This window comes from Panthera leo, chromosome C1 (genome assembly GCF_018350215.1).
Source record: "Panthera leo isolate Ple1 chromosome C1, P.leo_Ple1_pat1.1, whole genome shotgun sequence".
NCBI classification, from domain to species: Eukaryota; Metazoa; Chordata; class Mammalia; order Carnivora; family Felidae; genus Panthera; species Panthera leo.
In genome coordinates, this window is record NC_056686.1 from 28,560,001 (window position 1) to 28,575,414 (window position 15,414).

At 52.6% G+C, this 15,414-nt stretch overlaps 1 long non-coding RNA gene across 1 annotated transcript; it reads left to right on the top strand.

Moving 5' to 3' along the window:
* Positions 1–9,273: 9,273 nt before the first annotated feature.
* LOC122227870 lies at positions 9,274–11,092 on the top strand. The gene is made up of 3 exons (XR_006206247.1): positions 9,274–9,540; positions 10,367–10,585; positions 10,699–11,092. It is a non-coding gene; the product is annotated as an uncharacterized LOC122227870 (long non-coding RNA).
* Positions 11,093–15,414: the final 4,322 nt, after the last annotated feature.

The window sequence follows — 15,414 nt, forward strand, 5'->3', positions numbered from 1 at the left end:
CCGGCAAAGCACCTACCCATGGGCAGGGCTGGGCAGCGGCGGTGGAGGGTTTTCCAGTCTGGTGGAGGCAGCGGGCTCGTAACCAGGCGAGCAGTGTAAGGAGCCTTGGGTGCTGAGATGGGACCTGTGCAAGAAGCAGTGTTCAGTCCCGGGGGAGGCCTGAGATGGGGAGAGCCACCAGGAAAGGCTTTAAAATAATGGGTGACCTTGTTCAAGGTCACAGTGCAAGGACAAAACAGGAACAGAACTCCAGGTGCCTGGCTCCCTGCTCACCTGGGTGTGTGTGTGTGTGTGTGTGAGAGAGAGAGAGAGAGACAGAGAGAGAGACAGAGAGAGAGAGAGAGAGAGAGCTATGTGTGTATAGAAGACTGTCTGGGGGCGCCTGGGTGGCTCAGTTAAGCATCCCAACTTGGCTCAGGTCATGATCTCACAGTTTATGAGTTCGAGCCCTGCATCAGGCTCTGTGCTGAAAGCTCACATGACACCTGTGCTCACGTGTCTGTGAGGTGTGTGTAAGTGGGATGGGGGAAGCTCTGTATCTGCGAGTGTGCCTGCACATTGGGGCATTGCCTCCAGCAGAGGTCCAGCCCTCCTGACCAGCACCCCACCATGCACGGCCCTTTGGCCAGACATAATAGTCCCTGCAGCCCTGGGTTGGGCTGGCCACTATGGCTGACCCTGGAGAAGCAGGGTCCTCTGGGGCTATCAGGTGCCCCTGGGCAGGGAGCCAGGACACCTGGGCCCCTGTTCCTGGCTTGCTGCCTCTGGCAATTCACAGGACATCTCTGTTCCCTGCCTTCCACTCCCAAGTGAAAGTGGCAGGAGATGAGACAAGGGCAGGAGCCACCTTAGATGTCTGTTCCATCCCCAGCCACCCCACTAGCTCTGCCACTGGGGAGGGCTCTCTAGCAAAACTGACCAGTCTCCAGGCCCCACTGTCTGTGCAGGACAGCCCTTAGTGTCTCTGCCCTTTGGCCTCTAGCTCATAGTCCTGACCCAGCCCGGTCCTCATGTGTTTGGTCTCTGGCTCAGTTTATCCTAAATATCCCCCCTCTCGCTCCCTCACTTCACCCCACACTAGCCATCCAGGCTTGGACTTGAGACAAGAGCTCCCCAGTGTCTCTCAGATAAGCTTTACCAACAAGCCCCTCCACCCAAATAGATGCCCTGTGCTGGGGCTTTCAGCCAACGTCCGGGACAGGGGAGATGAGCTAGGAGGCACTGGGACAGCACACCTTTCTCTCTCTAGGATACGGACTCTAGATCCCAGGAGATCAGCTCCACTTCTTACCTTGGGCAATGTACTCACGCTCTCCAAGTGTCAGTTCCCTCATCTGAAAAATGGGGACATGATACCAGTGACATGCCATGACACTGTGTCCATGGGTCAGCAGAGTCTTCCTTAATTCTGCCAGGGTAGAGCATGAGCCTGAGGGTCAGGGGATGGCATGGGTCAGGAGTGGGTGAGATGGCCCCGGAAATGCCCAGTGCTGCTGGGGAGTTGGCCCTTGTGGGAACACCAACCACCAACCTCCTCCTTGTAAGGAGGAGCTGAGCAGGAATCCAGAGATGAAGCCCCAAGGAGACACAGGGCAGGAGTCTGGGACCCCACCAGCTCCTTGCTTAGAGTGTGGGGGCAGCAGGTGGCATCGAGGGGAAGAAGTGAGGGGCAAGTTCAAGGGCAGAATCTAAATGCCTCACAGCTGAGGCCCCGTCAGCCTTCCCCTTCAGGTGTGGCAGGCTGCCCCAGGGGACAGCTCACAGCCCAGAGCAGCCAAACCACAGAAATGTCATTAGGAGACATTGGGGTCGGCAGCCGGCAGGGTCTGCTGCCCATGGGACCCCGGAGAGGAGAGGGTGAGCAGAGGACTTGAGTAACCTCAACAGCCCAGAAGCCAGCCCAGGTAGGGGGGCCCTCGAGGGTGGAAGCGGGAGCTTGGCAGTCAGCTCTGGACCTCACAGGGAGCGTGACACCGGGCAGGTGACTTGCCTCTTCTGAGCTGCACTGGCCCCATCTGGTAAATGGGGTCCTAGGCCAGCCTTCTGGGCCACTGCGGGGACGAAATGACATGATAAACAGCGAGAGCTTTGCAAGCTCTCCAGGGCTCGGTGCACGCTAAGGCCCTGCAGACACTCCTTCAGCACCGCCTCTATTCTGTTTCCCCAGCACACGTCACAGCTTGCCAGTAAGTATTGTCGTAAGAGCAAAGTGTTAACCTTGAAGCTAAGCAGCCCAGGTTCAGAAGTTAGGTCTATTACATCTTAGCTGTGTGACCGACCTAGGGCAAGTTGCTTGACTTCACAGTGCCTCTCTTTTCTCATCTGTAGAATGGGGAGAACAGAGCAGCACCACAGGGCTGTGGGGAGGATCAAAGGAGTTTCTAAGAGTTCGGTCGACGTGAGCTATGATCGTTCCAGCTGGAGTTGTGACCAGCATCGCCCACCTCCCCCCAGCACACACACGCGCCTACAGGTGCACACGTGCACATGCGTGTGCACACATACCCACGCACACACGAGCACTAGACAGTAGGCTCCGTAAGAGCAGGCTGCAAGCTGCTTGTTTCACCGAGAGGGTACCTTATACACAGCGCTTTCCCAGTAAACACTTGTTGGCTGCAAGACAATTAAATATTTGAGGTCAGTGGCTCAGAGGGTTCAACTCTACTCTGCCCTCCTGTGCCTCCTGGGAGCTCTGGCTTCTGACGGATTGCGATTACGCTCCTACTTCCTCCTCCTCTCCCTCCTCCCGCTCCCCTCCCCGCCTCCTCCAGCCTCTGCTGGGTCCTACAGGGAAGCAAGGGTGAACTTCTGCACAAAGCAGAACCTCTTCTTTCTTCTTCATAGGTGTGTGACCTTGAGCAATTTCTTTTTGTGCCCATCCGAGTCCACTTTATCATCTGCACACTGAGGGTAATAACCCCTCATTAGCCAACACACAGGCTGGAACAAAATAGGCATCACAACTGTTCCCAGGGATGTGGCTTCTTCCAAATCCCATCCCTACTGGACTTCACCTCTTTCTGACTCAGGTCTGACCACAGCCCCTCCCAAGGCCATTTCCCCACCCTTGACCCTAAAAAGGTCATGATCCATGGCTTTCACACCAACTCCTGCCCCATCTGGCTGTTGCTTCCCTATAAATTGAGCCTCCCAAGCACCCTTGGGGACAAAAATGGTGGCTCTTGCCTCCTGTCTCTTCCCGGACTCCTCATCCCTCTCTCAGCATCCAAGCGGCTGGTCTAAGAACGCCCAGCTTCCAGAACTCCTCTGGGACCCATGGAGGGGTCCTGATCCCCACACACCGGCTGCTGCATGCAGCATAAGCATGGGTCCGGTACACTTATGCGCATGCGCACGGGAACACACTCGCACAGACTGGTCTATGAGCACCCAAGGCAAGGACGAATGTTCACACACATCCGTGTGGCTGTACATGCACACAGGTTTGCCAAATGTGTGCATGCACAAAGTGTGGACTGGAATGAGTTCCTACGGCCCAAGAATTGGACTGAGTGGCCCAGGGAAACCACTGTCAGGGAATGTCCCAACCCCCACAAGAAGAATGCAGGGAAGGCAACATAGGAATGAGGGCTTCAAGGCTGGAGGTGGGCCAGGCAGTGTTTGATGAGGCACAGTCAGCCCTTCTGGCCCCGCAGCCCCAGGCTACTATGTTCTCAGAACATTAAGGAGGCCAAAACCACTGCCCACCCACCACCCCCAGCAGCTGCCTCTCCTGCAGCCAGTGGAGCTGCTCAGGGCTGGCTCCCTCCCAGCAACATGCTGTTACCACCTAGAGTCCTCCCTGGGCATCTCCAGGCCCTAAGGACTGGCAGCCCCTCCCCCAGCTCCCTGCTGGCTCCCACAGTTTGGGGGGAAGAGGATTTGGGAAGGGAATGGCTGAGGCTAGAAGGAGAAGAGATAAGCAGGTAAGACGGGGGTTTGGAGGGTAGTCTGGGCTGGACACTGTTAGGCTGGGGCAGGAGAGCTAGGTTTCAGCCCTAGCTGGGTCAATGGTCCTTTATGTGCCCTCGGGCCCATCCCTGTCTTCCTTGGGCCTCAGTTTCCCCATCCCTAAAAGGACAAATATTCACATATGGCTATAGATACTCCCAGGTATTTCTCCGGGGAGGGGCGGGGCGGGGAGAGGTCTCTGGGGCTAGGACCTCACAGGGAGTGGGGAGGCCTTCTGATGAGTAAGAGGCCACCTGAGGCCAGGCCAGAGTGGACACCACACCTCATGCTGCCTCTGTCACCACAGCCGAGAAGCCAGTACTGCCTTGGGTTTGAATCCCAGCTCCACCATTTTCTCACGTAGGACTTGGAACAGGTGCCCAATCTTCCTTCCTGCTCACGATGGATACAGACAAAACACTTGGCATGGTCCCCTGGCCCCAGTGGGCCCCCAGTGGATGCCAGCTGTGTCTAGCTACTATTGCCTCCCCAGGAAGGCCAGAGATGGCTTCACTTGGGACCAGATAATCCACATGTGCTTCTGCTGTGCTCCATTTTACCTGAGCAGAATCTGCCCGAAGCTGAGTGAAGGGACAACTATTTCCCCGAATTGGAAGAATTTGGGTCACACGGTGGAAACCCTGGCAACCATCTCTAAAAGAATTGGGGGGGGGGGGCGGTGGGAGGCGCCTGGCTGCCACATCCCAACCACCTCCAGGGTGGTCTCCTAGACAACAGGATAAGAGCACCTCCAGCCCAGACCCCTTCCCTCTCCAGGAGGCCAGCCTGGGGCTTCTCCCCAGCTGCCACCAAGGAAGGGGCAGCCCTGGGGACGAGGACTTGACCCACTGCCCCAGTCTCTCCACTCTTAGTCCCTGCGGCTCACCAAGCTCCTCCAAAGCCCCGTGGAGGCCAGCCAGGACAGGCTCTCTCAGCCTAGGTGTCAGGACCCACAAGGCTGCGGCTGCCCCCACAGCCCCTAAATCCTCACCACCGCCCTCCAGGATCTGCCATGGGCTCCCTGATTGCTAATTTAGACTTTCCTGCCATCCCACGCAGGGGAATCAGGGGAAATCAAATTACCGAGTTATTCACTCTTTTTGTACAGCTGATGGGCTGATTAGCTGTCAATCACGGCCCGCATTAACATCTGACACTGTGTGCATAACAATTACCAGTCACATTAAGGAAACCTTTCCCTTTCTCTCCAAAGGGAGAGAAGGGAGGGGAGAGACAGGGGAGAGGAGGAGGCAGAAGGAGGCACTGAAGAGAGAAGGAGGAAATTCAATCAGCATAATTAACTCAATCAGAGGAGAGCATCACTTCACCAGCTGAGCAGAGCTACCGACCCTGCCAAGGCCCCCCGGCTGACCGGCTGCTCGCAGAGCCTCCGGCCACCTTGCCCTCCAGCAGGCCCTGGGCCTCTCCCTGCAGCCCCAGCTCTGGCCGCGGGGGCCGCCCTTCAGGTCAGTCAACCAGTTGGCCCCGCCTCCAGGCACTTCTTGCGCCAATCAGGTGGGTCCGTTCCCACCTGCTTCTCTGGGATTGGCTCTGACTGAAGAAGGGGGACTATAAAACTCCAAGGACCGAGGCAGAGGTGGTAGTCCGGAGGGTGAGAGAAAGGAAGTAAACGGAGACTGCCCTTGGAAAGAGCCGAGCTTGAGCTTGTCCCGGGCCCACGGACTGATGGGCGAGGGGTTGTGTTTGCAGAGGTGCTCAGGCAGGCGGGCTTCTTGCCTTCTTGCTTTCTTACCACCAGGGACATATGTCAAGAAGGTGGCTCTCGGGGCACCTGGGTGGCTCAGTCGGTTAAGGGTCCGACTTCGGCTCATGTCACGATCTCACGGTTCGTGAGTTCGAGCCCCGCGTCAGGCTCTGTGCTGACAGCTCAGAGCCTGGAGCTTGCTTCGGATTCTGTCTCCCTCTCTCTCTGCCCCTCCCCCTGCTCACGCTCTGTCTCTGTCTCTGTCTCTCAATAATAAATAAACGTTAAATTTAAAAAAAAGAAGAAGAAGAAGGTGGCTCTCAGCCTCCTTAGCGCGGCTCTGACCGGGCGAATGGGTCACAGACAGGCCAACTGATGGACCCCCACTGGTGATGATGGTTAGGGCAGAGGGAGGGCTGTCACCCCAGGGGAGGGAGAGGCTGTGAATGGAATCAGGAATGTCCAGGCAGGGGGAGGCCGTCCCCAGCTGGGGATGTCCCAGAGGGTGAGGACACGGCCAGATCTCTAGGCCTCAGATTGTCCTGACCCAGTGCACTGGTTTGTTCGGGCTGCCATAACAAAGACCACGGAGTGGGGTGGCTTCACCAACAGAAATGCATTTGTTTTCTCACCATTCTGGAGTCTGCAAGTGCAAGATCAAGGTGTGGGCCGGCTGGGTTTCTCCTGAGGCCTCTCTCCTTGGCTGGCACGTGGTCCTCTTCTCGCTGTGTCCAGTCGGGGCCTTCTCTCTGCGCATTCCTGGTGTGTCCATATGTGTAATCTCCTACGGACGCCAGTCAGGTTGGATGAGGACCCACCCTAATGCCTCATTTTACTTAGTTACCTCTTTAAAGGTCTTCTGCCCTTCTGGGGCACCTGGGTGGCTCAGACGGTTGAGCCTCCGACTTCGGCTCAGGTCACGATCTCACAGTCTGTGGGTTCGAGCCCCGCGTCGGGCTCTGTGCTGACTGCTTGCTCAGAGCCTGGAGGCTGCTTCCGATTCTGTGTCTCCCTCTCTCTCTGCCCCTGCCCCGCTCACGCTTTGTCTCACTGTTTCTCAAAAATAAATAAATGTAAAAAAAAAAAAAAAATTTTTTTAAGTAAAAATAAATAAATAAGTAAATACAGTCCCCTTCTAAGGTACTGGGTCAGTGCTTCAATAAATGATTCGGGGTTGGAAGGGGGAGCACAGAGAGGCACGATTACAGCCTATGTAAGACCCAGAGAACTAATAGCAACATTGTTGTTTGGATTTGGCGGTGTTAACAGCCAACGCCTATAGCATTTAATTCATTCCAGACGTGGGTGGGCCTACGTCCTTGCCGTGTGTACTTCTGAAATCCTCACAGAGCCGAGAAGGTCTTACCGGGCAGGTATTGCTATCGTCCCAGCTCTACCGCTAGGAAAACTGAGGCACAGGGAGGTTAAGTAACCTGCCATGCTAGTAAACGGTAGAGCTGGGTTCAAACCCAGGCGTCTGGCTCCAGAATCCACACTCTTAGCAACTGTATTCTCTGCCTGTCTCCGAGGTCCCCGGAGGCTCGCTGGCAGTGCAGGTGGTCTTTCCCGGCCCCGGGGGAGCAAGCCGTCCTCTGGCCTCGGGTCCAGCAGCCTCCATGGCCAGCTCAGGCCACCTCGAGCCCAGGCCTGGTACGCAGACATCTTCAGCCCAAAGAGCCCAGACACCACCCCCCAGCATTCAGGAGAGGCTCCACAGGGGGCACATCTGAACCTAACAGCGGCCAGCATTTGCTGAGCCCTCGATAATGTGCCAGGCCCTGTTCTAAGCTCACTGCAGATATTATGTCATTCAATTCTTGCCCCAGCCTCTGATCCAGAGTCCACTTCTAGGCTTGTCCTCCCCTTCCCAGCAAGACCTCCCAGACTGACCTCAGCTGAGCACACCCAGGGTCACTTCTGAGCCACTAGTGTTTGGAGGCATTGTACCTGATTTACTCATTCAAAGAATCGTGAGTGAGCACCTATGTGTCAGGCGCTGTCCTGGGTGTCGGGTGTGAATGGGAAAAACAATAGAAAGGATTCCTGCCTTTGTGAAGCCTGCAATCTAGTAGGTTTCGATGGAAAATGAACGGGTGTGGAACTAAAGAAATACGATAATTACAAAAAGTCACCGATGGAATAAAGAAATAAGACCAGGCAATGGTTTGGGAGTGACTGATTGCGTGCAGCTACTTTCTCTGGAGCGGGCAGGGGATGCTTCCCTGAGGAGGCGACATGTGAACTGAGATCTGAATGAAGAGCATCCAGGAACGAAGGGGAAGGACAGACGTGGTGGAGAAGACAATGAGTGCAAAGGTCCTGAGGCACATTCAAGGGACAAAATGAAGGCCAGCTTGGCCAGAGTGGAGAGAACCGGGAGACAGGTAGGAGATAATAACGAGGTCTGCACCTGAGTCTAGCTTCACATCATCACGAAGGATCAGACGACAGCTCCTCCTAATGTCTGATCCAAATCCTTCCAACTGGAGTTTAAAAACCTCCCTGCCTTGCTCTGTCTTCAGTGAAGCCCAAACTAAACTTTGAGAAAACTCATCAGAGTGCTCCCTCTCTGACAATGCCACCCAAAAGGCAGGAGCCCCCCACTCTTCCCCCAGGCGTTTCCAGGTGGCATTTAAAGGGTGGCAAGGTTGGGCTGGGACCTCTACCAGCGCAAGAAAAATCTCCTTCCTGATGTTTTCAGCTGCCTCCCTCCGTAGGCTGTCAGAGCGTGACAGGGAACATTTCTCGCCAAAGGTCCCCTCGTGTTACTGCCTAAACACACTCATAAATCCTCGCCTGAACCCAGAAGCAAAGCCCTGTGTTTAAAATAAGAGAGGCAGAGAGACCCGTGGAGAACCCTCCACCACTCTCCATTCTGTTCCCCTCTCCTTTCCTTCCCAGCTCTCAGGTACAGAAGGTAGAAAAAACATTCTCAGGAGTCAGGACACCTGTATATTTGTGTCCACATCCCCAACTACCAGCTACGTCTTACGGGGGAGACAGATGAGTCAACAAACAGGTTCAAGCATGCTGTAATAAAGCAATGACATAGGAGCTGGGGAAGCTCATGGTTAGGTGGGGTAGGGAAGCTCCATTCATTTGTTCATTCAACAGCTATTGATTGAACACACCCTGTAGGCCAGATGCTGTGCCAGGCAGTTGGCTCATTTAGGGTCTGGTTCAGAAAACAGAAACTGGGGAGGGGGCGCCTGGGTGGCTCAGTCAGGTAAGTGTCCAACTTCAGCTCAGGTCATGATCTCACGGTTCATGAGTTCGAGCCCCGCGTCAGGCTCTGTGCTGACAGCTCAGAGCCTGGAGCCTGCATCGGATTCTGTGTCTCCCTCTCTCTCTGCCCCTCCCCTGCTCACGCTCTATCTCTCTCTCTCTCAAAAATAAATAAACATTAAGAAAATTATTTTTAAGGAAAAAGAAAACAGAAACTATTCTAGGCATTTCGCACAGTGGGAACTTAGAGCAGGAGACTGGTTACACAGGTGATGGAACAGGTGAGAAGTCAAATTAGCGTTATCCAAAAATTAGTAACAGCAGGAAGCCGCCAGCATCCCAGGAATGGGAGGACGAGGAGAGGAGATGGTTTTACGAGATCCCGGAAACAGAGTTGCCCTGCAGGGAGCCAGACGCCCAGGAAAGCTGCCCAGCAGAATCCGGAACCACAGAGGGGCGCACTGTCTGGCAGGAGATGTAGCTGCTGCCGGAGATGTTAGCCCAGGCAGAGAAGAGGTGAGAAACCGTCCAAGCTTCTCCGGGCTACCCTCCAGTCTCCTGCCAGTGCTTCTAATCCTCTAAAGCCAGCCGAAAGACAGCTCGCCAGGAGTCCGGAAAACACAGCCTGGAGGAATCAGCCACCCTTCTCTCCAATGGTAAAGCAGGGGAGGTGGGTTTTAAAGCATGAATAGGAGCTTTCTGAGCAGGAAAGAGAGAAAGGGGTAAAGGACAAAAAGCAAGCTCAAAGACAGAAAAGGTGGCTTATCAGCTACCAGCAGAATATTCTGTTCGGCTGCCAGGAAAGTTACATGAGTAGAAGCAATGAGAAACAGAGGACCACCCTGAAGGGCCTTGAAGGCTGAGCTCAGGGGATTGGATTCTGTCCTGTAAGCAGTGGGAACCCCGTCGGATCTCAGTCACAGACAGCTCATTAGTAAAGAGGGACCACAGGTGGGATGAAGGGCAGTGAGGAGCCTTTGTAATGGTCCGAGAGAATGACGGTGAAGTCTGGCCTAGGGCTCTTTCCACGGAGACTGAGGGCAAAGGGTGGATTTAGAGAAGTTTAGGATGTAGAACCAACAGGCTTGGTGGTTGACTGGCTATGGAGAAGAGAGGGAGGCGGGGCACCTGGATGGCTCAGTCAGTGAAGCGTCCGACTTCAGCTCAGGTCATGATCTCACAGTTTGTGAGTTCGAGCCCTGCGTTGGGCTCTGTGCTGACAGCTCAGAGCCTGGAGCCTGGTTTGGATTTTGTGTCTCCCTCTCTCTGACCCTCTCCTGCTTGCGTTCTCTCTCTCTCTCTCTGTCAAAAATAAATAAGCATTAAAGAGAAAGAGAGAGAGAGAAGAGAGGGAGAAGGAGAAATAAAACCTGACGTTTGGGGGGGGTGTCTCCCTACCTTCTCCTTCTTATTCCTCCCACCTGCGGGGGAGACCTCCACTTATCTCCTAACATCTGATCTCTCTTTTCCCCATTATCTTAGAATCCCCAGTTTTTGGCAGGACAAAAGGCTTCCCAGAGCAAAGACTACATCTCCCAGCATCCCTTGCAGCTTGATAGGGCCATGTGACTGAGTTCCAGCTACTGCAACGGAAATGGAAGGCTCCTGTGGTGGCTCTGGGAGCCTTCCTTAAAGGCAGCTGGCATGTGTTCTTGACTCCCGCTTTTGTCTGTCTTTTTTACCCTGCTTCCCGCACAGTAGGTATGACAGGTGGAACTTTGGCCACTGTTTTAGACCAGGGAGCTAGAAAGAGCCTGGGTCCCTGAGGGCTTGATGGAGTAGACTTGGCAACAGCCTTGCATTGCCTGTGTCAGACTTGCAGGTGAAAGAAAGAAATATCTGTTCATCTAAGCCACTGTGACTTTGAGTTTGTCACAACCGAACTTAATCCTGAGTGATCCAATACTCCATCTCTCTGACACGAACTTGAATATTTCATCACGGTTCCTCCTCAACAATCCAACGATAGAGGTAATGTTAATACGCCCAGCTCCCAGATGAGAAGACTGAGGCTGGCTGGGGTCAAGGCCCTCGTGCAAGGTCACACAAGGAGCAGGTGGGGCTGGTGAGATCCACACTCTGTGACTCCAAGTCTGAGGACGTCTGACTTCCTCGGAAGCACCTTCTTTTCCCTGCCCAGATGTTTTTCATCTTCCCTCCTGCTTCTTTCAGCCTGACACATGCTTCGAGCAATAATAATGGCCTCAATAATAAGGATAATAATAATCAGAGCGCCTAGGTCTGTTCCTTCGTAGAACCTAACAACTGCCCATTATTTCTGCCAACAAATTAGTCTTAATTGCACTCTGGCATCATTAAGCGGCATTTGGGAAAACACAGAAGGTCCCCAAAATGTCAAGAATATAATTTGATCAACAAAACATCTGAAAGAGAAAAAAATTATCAGTAGATGCTTCTAAAAACAAACAAACAAACAAACAAACAAACACTGGGCTGAATTTTATCCTCCGTCCTTTTAACTCCTCTCTTTGTAAAAGACAGATTACACCTTGGTGGCTTCTGGGTTCTGCCTCACCAACAGTGCTGCCTGTGACGCTTCTAGCTGAATTTGCTCCCGGTTGTCAGCTGGAGGGAGGGGGTTATTTTGCTGAGAGAAAAAAAGGCTATTTGGGTTATTTCCCTGCTTCCACTCTTGCCCCTCTACCGTCTAATCAACAGAGAGCAGCCAGATGTGGCTTTCAAAACCCAACTCAGATCATGACGCTCCTCTGCTCAAAAACTGTCGGTAGCTTCTCATTCTACGTAGAATAAAAAAACGGAGTCTTGTTTGTGACCTACTAGACCCTGAAGGGTCTGGTCCTTGTTCATCTCTGGCCTCACTGCCAAATCTCTGTTCTTCATTTTTGGTGCTCCTGCCATAACGCACCAGGATGCTCCTGCCTCAGGGCCTTTGCACTTGCTGCTCTCTCAGCTGGGGATATCCATGTGACCCTTTCCCTCACCTCATTCAGCTCTCTGCTAAGAGTTACCTCCTCAGGGAGGTCCCTCGTTGCTATTTACCTTCTTGCTCTGCCTTTTTCTGTTGATCACTACCTGCCGTCACAATATAAGTGGATTCACGTATTTATTTTGTCATCTTGTTCCCCAAGTTGAATGTAAACTCCATGAGGGCAAGGACTGTGTCTGGTCCGTTCAGTGCCTAGAACAATGCATGACACATGCTAGGTTCTCCAGAAATATTTGTTGGAGGAAGGGAAGGAGAGAAAGGGAAGGGAAGGGAGGGAGGAAAGGAGGAAGGAACGAGAGGAGGGAGGAGAAGGCTGGCCAGTGTCCGCAGAAGAAGGCATCAGAGAGGACAGGGAATAAATTGCTCTTGACGACCAAACAAAATGAAATTCAGGAAGAGGATTTGCAGTCGGAAAGTATTTTTGACAGTGAGAGACGGAAGTTCTTGGAGCTGGATGGGGCAGGGTGGGGTGGGGGGTAGGAGGAGATTTGCAATGAGGAAGTGGGTTCCCAGAGCCAGGGTCAGAGTGAAGGAGGCTCTCTGGTTTTCCGGGGGAGTGTGGGGAAGGCCAGGCAGAGCTGTATTCTCTTCTGCCCTCTTCCTGCCTTCCCAGGGGAGCAAATAGAACAGAAGGGATCTGGGACTTGGGAGTGGGGGTGGGGGGAGGGGGGAGGGGGTAGTTCCTTTCTCTTAACCTCCCCACTAAGTTACAGAAGAAATCTCGAGTAGTGAATCATCCCTCTTTACAATCAAGCAGTTATTTAAAATGGAAACAGGAAAAAAGACACAGAGAAAGAGAGAAAGCGGGAGATTATCCCCCGCCAGCTCTCTCCCAAATTCCCGGCAATCAGCCACTGAGATGTGTCTAATCTCACGATGAGCCGCTTTCCTGATTGAGGGAGCTAATTGCGGGGCTGACACAGCTTCCCGGGAAAGTACTTGTAGACAAAAATGCCGAGTGCTACCACCACCAACAAAAATACACCCAGCACACTCGTAATGGCTCAGGACCCAAGAGGCCCGTGCCGGCTGAGACCACACCCCACCCGGAGAAAAGAAGGGACGCTCTTGAGGCCAAAGGCACCAGGAAACCCTCTGGGGAGGAACTGGTGCAGGACAGAAACAGTGAGTCCACAGAAGTGGAGAGCCAACAAGCCTAGGAAGGAAGTAGTTAAAGGAATGCCAATTACAACAACCACAGGGCCATTTTTGTGGGTGAAATTAGAAAACCTCTGGTGGGGGAGGGGGTGCTCATGTGGCTTGGGTCTGTACAGAGAAAAACACGGGACTCTTGGAAGATTTCTTTGGTGTTCGGGGTTTATCATCAAGACACTTGATGGAACAGGTCACAAGGGAACAATCTTTGGGGCTGCTATGGGCACAGAGCGCCATTGAAATAGAAAGAAATAAGTCCACCTGCTCTCCGTGCAACTGAGTTCTAGCCACCTGCCTCTGGTTGTTTGTGTGTACCTGAATGGTACCCAGAGAGAGGGCTTAACGGTCAGTCCACCCAACAAGAGCGCCCACCATAGTGTCTTTGGGTCCATGTTCTGGTCTGGTTTGGAATCTTCCCTCCATCCCAGAACTAACCCACTGTGGCAGGAGTGACTAGTCTCTTTTCACCCAGCCGGTATCAGAGTCAGAGCGACTTAGGTTTCTAGAGGTGATGTTTAAGGCAAGCGCCTCGAGGTTTCATCGCCTGCCTCACAAAATAATAATACTCGGTCTTGGCAAAGATGTGGTGAGATGCACATTCCTGGGTGTTATTGGTAACGGTGGAAATTGAGACAGGCTTTCTGGAGGACAACTTGACAAAAGCCTTCAGAATATTCATTCCCTTTATCTCCTTGGAATCAGGAGTGGGACGTGACGCTTCAGCCCCTCCCCCTATGCCAGACACCCCTTTGTGCCCAATCCCTTTATGCCCAATAAAGAAGGGAAGGTTGCATCGGATTGGTCAGAGCATGAGGCATCGGTCAGTCCACGTCCATTAGCAGCGGGGCACTGAAGCCAGCATCCCTGTGGCATTCTCCTGGTGGTGCCTCCTACCCGGTGAGTTGGAGATAGGAGCATACCTGAGGCTATTGCCCCAACACTCAGACCCAAGGGGAAGGGGGTGTCTTGGCCCCACTCGAGCCTCGAGGTTAAACCACATACCCTGTGAAGGTCAATTTTAGGTGTCAACTTGGTTGATCATGGGGGGCCCGGAGGTTTCGCTAAACGCTATTTAGGGGTGCTTCTGGATGAAATTAGCATTTGAATCATGGACTCGGTTCAAATGGTTTGTCCTCCCAGTGTGGGTAGGCATCATCCAACCCACTGAGGGACTGAATAGAACAAAAGGTGGAGGAAGGAAGAATTCAGCCTTTCCTGCCTGACTGCTTGAGCTGGGACATTGATCTTCTCCGTGCATGGTGCTCCCGGTCGTCCAGCCTTTGGACTGGGACTGAATCACACTACCAGCTTTCCTGGGTCTCCAGCCTTCAGACAGCAGACTGTGCACCTTCTCAGCCTCCATAATTATGTGAGTCAAGTCCTTATAATAAATCTCTTCTTACATACATACATACCCTATTGGTTCTATTTCTCTAGAGAACCCTCATTAACAGACACCCCAACTCAGCCTTGCATTAGAGTTCAGAATTTGGGACTTTGGGTGCTCATATGGTTATGAACAAAGTGGCTCTTGATCCCAGTTCTGCTGTCGTTCCTGGTGTATTGCTGCTTTGCATCTTCAAAGGCAGGTGAGCCATGATGGAGAAGGCTAGATTCCAGAATTTCTGAACTCCTGGCAGTAATATCATCGAAATTTCATCCTAATTTCTTTCTTTTTTTTTATTGAAGGGTAACCCACACAACAGTAAAGCATATAAAGTGTATTTGTTTTCATAAAGTGTATTTGGTTTCATTGTGTAGTTTGATAGTGTTTTTCCTATTCTCTACACTCATGTTATCTCCACCAAGATCAAGATAAGGGACATTTCTAGCACCCTGGAAGCTTCTATCATACGCTGTTTGAGTTTGTATCTCCCCCCAGAAGTAATCGCCATTCTGGCTTCAATAAACATTAACTCTGGGGCACCTGGGTGGCTCAGTGGGTTGAGAGTCTGCCTCATGATTTCGACTCAGGCCCTGATCCCAAGATCATGGGATCAAGCTCTGTGTCAGGCTCTGCACTGACAGTGGAACCTGCTTAAGATTCTCTTCCTTGGGGCGCCTGGGTGGCTCACTCAGTCAAGCGTCTGACTTCGGTTCAGGTCATGATCTCACAGTTCATGGGTTCGAGCCCCACATTGGACTCTGTGCTGACAGTGCTCTTTCTCTCTCTCTCTGCTCCTCCCCCACTTGTTCTCTCTCTCTCTCAAAATAAACATAAAAAAACAAGATTCTCTCCCTCAGCCCCTCCCTGACTCATGAGCGTACATGTGCACTCTCCATCTCTCTCAAAAATAAAGAATAAAAAACCAAAAAATAAATAAACATGAACTCATTTTGCCTGTTCTTGAAGTTCATAAAAATGAGGCCATACAAAGAATTTTTCTGGCTTTCTTTCATTCAACAT